We start from the raw sequence: 4,033 nt of genomic DNA on the forward strand, positions 1-4,033 counted from the left end.
CAATTTTGAGCCCAACAATCTGCAGATTATTGTTCACACGTTTCTTCCTTGATTCAAAGTTGAGGACCCATAAAGTAATTCGGACGGGTTTATGGTGTAGACGCGCGGATCCATTGAATACTTTTGTTTCTATTTATTTGTTTGACTATTTTACCCCTGTCAATTTTGAGAAAGGTTCTCAATCAATAGAAATTGAAGGGTAAATTTGGAATTTTTTGACAAAAGTTCTGATTTTCAATTTTGTACTTCTCTTTTAATATTAAGAAGATGTTTTATTCTTGGATTTGAATCCTTCTATTTTACACTATCAAAACCTTTTAAATCCATTTAAAACGTACTGCGGAGTTTAAAATCTAAAAACAAATCACTAAACGAATAACATAGATTTTTAACTAGTATTTATAAATCATACAACGAAGAACACATGATTTTGATAATTATTTTAAAATCAATGATTGAATAACATATGATTTTTGTTTGGATTTCCAAATCCATCAAAATCAATGATCCAATAACCCCCTCTTAGCTATTTTAAGTTGGACAATATATTTCCTTCATGTCTATTAGCGAAACAAAAAAGGGCCTGTCCGCGAGATAATGGCTGCAATTGCAGCGATCAAAAAGTTGCTTTACATCTCCTTCATATCTTGTTCATCTCTTTTGCATCTCTCTTAAAATCTATTAATGCGATTAAAATTTTAAGAATTTGGAATTGCTGGATTCAACAGCGACATAACCCATCCTTTTAATTTAAGGTTGGGACTATTGCTTTTTATGTAACCGATCTACAATTCCAAATTAAATCACCATTGTTAGATATTTAGAGATCTGCATATTCTCTCTCATGTATAGCATAACCCAGATTCAAAAAATCTATATATACATTTTTGAAGTACATTTTGTACTAAAATCTATTTAAGCTTATATATGTCATAATAGACTAGCCAATGAAAATCTTTATGTCATAATAGACTAGCCAATGAAAGTTTTAAAATTTCTGATATAGGTTTGAATTTTACGTTAAGATAGATGAGGTACCAAAAGAGTAAGTACATAATTATTTATGGGGAATATTTAGCGCCTAAACACTTAGTCAAAATCCGTAAAAATTATCGAAATTTAAATACAGTCTCAAATAAGTCGCAAAACATGTAGCAAAAAAGTAGCAAATATGTAGCAACCTAGTTGCAAATATTTTACAGACGAATTTGCAACTGTTTAGCCACTCTCGACTTTAGTTAAATCGAAATTAGAGTAATGAGATTTCTTAAAAAGATTAGTTATACGTTTATACATTGATTTTATCGACATTAGCTGTAAAAACTAATTAAGACCCTGCATTGTAGGTGTTTTTCTAACCAAGCTTTCATTAGTAAAAAATCTAATGAAAGGTTAACATGTTGTTTTAGGGTAATGATGAGGGTTTTAGCTAAATCCTTAAAAATAGGGATATAAACTTAATTTTTGCAAGTAATAATAATATATGTACTCTATGCTACCTATTTGAATGTTTATGAGTGATATATTACAGCAATATCGAACTAAATCGTGTATAATTCAAGTTTTGTTGTGCGACTAATGAATGTCTGTCACAAAAGAGTCACAATGTGCGACTCTTTTGTAATGGTTTTGCGACGCCTATCTTGTGCCTTTTTTGCAACTATTTTCAGACTTATTTCCGACGAACTAATGAAAGTTTTCTCATTTGCAGCAACTGTGACTACGAAAGCACAAAACCACGGTGATAGCAGCTAAAGACAGAACAAGACGACAGTGACGAATTGATGGAGGTGTTGCAGGAGAAAGAAATAAATGTGTGTTTACGTAAAACGGATCGTCGTTGGAATTTCGAGCAAGAGTTGGAGTGACTCTTTTAACGACAACAGCGACGGTTTTAAAGATGATCGACGACTACTTTTAATGCTTAGGACATCGGCACAGTTTATTTTGTATTTGCATATCATGATCACTGCGACCACGTAACGAACAGAGCCGTAGTAGCAAACTTGAAGCAAAGTAGTCGCAAAAGATTTACAGACTGTTTTGTGACTAATTAGCCACTCTCGTATTTAGTTAATTCGAAATTAGAGCAATGAGATATGTTAAAATGGTTAGTTATTCATTTATACATTGATTTCATCGACATTAGCTCTAAAAACTAAGTAAGAGTGACATAGTGAGTTTTTTTCTAACCAAGCTTTCATTAGTAACAAATATGATGAAAGGGTTACATGATGTTTTAGGGTAATGATGATGGTTTTAGCAAAATCCTTTAAAAAGGTGATATAAATTTAATTTTTGCAAGTAGTAGTAATATATGTACTCTATGCTGCCTATTTGATTGTTTATGAGTGATATATTACAACAAAATTGATTCAAATCGTGTATAATTTAAGTTTTCTTTTGTGACTAGTAAAGGTCTGTCACAACAGAGTCACATTTTGCGACTATGTTGTCATTTATACGCGACGACTATCTTGTTTTGTTTGCACTCTATTACAGACCACTTTCTGACGATGTTAGGACGCATTTGTGACTTGTTTTGCAACTCTTTTGTCTCTTCGTATTATTGAACAAAATATTACAAAGCCGCTATCGTATTTGTAGTATTTATCATATGGAACCAAATTGCCAATGTAATCATTTGTTAATTGGTTATGTATATAAGAAGATAAACAGAATTAGATATTGGTAAATTAAACAAAATCTTAGAAATTATATTTTACAAAGAAATCCTTAAAACTTATTTTACATTGAAATTACTCATCTTCAGAAACTTCATATTCACCGACTAATTTGTGACTATACCAAACAACGTTGCAATAGTTAGTTGTACCAAACTTTTACATTTTCAACGTTTGTAACAATATTTTACTACCTCTTTCCCACTAATCTGTGACAACTAGATTAAGTTGCAACCCCGTCGCTCTTTTGTGAATTATTTGCGACTACTTCTGTCGACTATTAAAAACGTTACAAATTAGTATCTCATAGCGACCCTTTCCCGACTACTTTTGTTTAGTCGCATATTAGTTGCTAAACTGAAGCAAAAATGAGACGTTTTCGAGACTTTAAATGTTCGTCGTTACTTACCGACGGTTTCCCATCCGGATGTGCTATAGTTGGTTATTTGCCGTAAAATGGTCACAATAGCGTCGCTTTTTTTTGCGACCGAAAAAAGAGTCACAACAGGTAGTCCCAAAACGCAGGTTTTCTTGTAGTGATTGACATTTAAACAAAATCACCACTTCTCAAAATGACAAATCATTTAGAATTTTTTTTTTTCATATAAACAATAGAAACTATATTCAACAAGTAGTATTCTTCTCACATCAAATTCATTAATAATTTTAGAATTAGTGTCCAGTCAGAAGTTAGCTACTTGATGTTTCTTTTATAACATACTAGTATAGTACCCGTCCGATGGACGGGTTATCTTTATTTAAAATTAAATTAAAATTAAAATTTATTATAAATTATAAAAATATAATTTCAAAAGTTTTGTTTGAAAAAATAAGAGAAATTAATTTCATTTGGAAAGAGATTTTATTTGGTTTGAAATATATATTTATTAAAATTCGTTATAAAACGTTAATTATATAAATCTAGTAATGTCAAAATGACAATCACCAAAACATTTGGGAGCTATTTGGGAGCTATTCACCTTTACTCATAATCTTGCTAAAATATTTCAAAAAATCTTAATTTACCAATTATCCTCTAAAACATGATTATACCATATTGTAAAAATTGTTATTTCTTAACTTTCAATTTTTCAAAAAATCATACTCAGACTATGAAAATTAATTAATTATTATTTAATATGATGGTAAAGTTCTTTCAAATTAACATCAATCAAAAATATGATGTTAAATACAAATATAGTCATTTGTAAATAAAATCATATAAACAACGCAAATAAACATAAAGATTCTAAAATAAATTACAACATCGTTGAGGAAAACATTAAAAAAAATTTCAATTACGAATTATAAAAAACTACATATTTTCTTTAAAAATATTTTAAAATTAC

The sequence above is a fragment of the Capsella rubella genome, unplaced genomic scaffold (genome assembly GCF_000375325.1).
Source record: "Capsella rubella cultivar Monte Gargano unplaced genomic scaffold, Caprub1_0 scaffold_3, whole genome shotgun sequence".
NCBI lineage: Eukaryota > Viridiplantae > Streptophyta > Magnoliopsida > Brassicales > Brassicaceae > Capsella > Capsella rubella.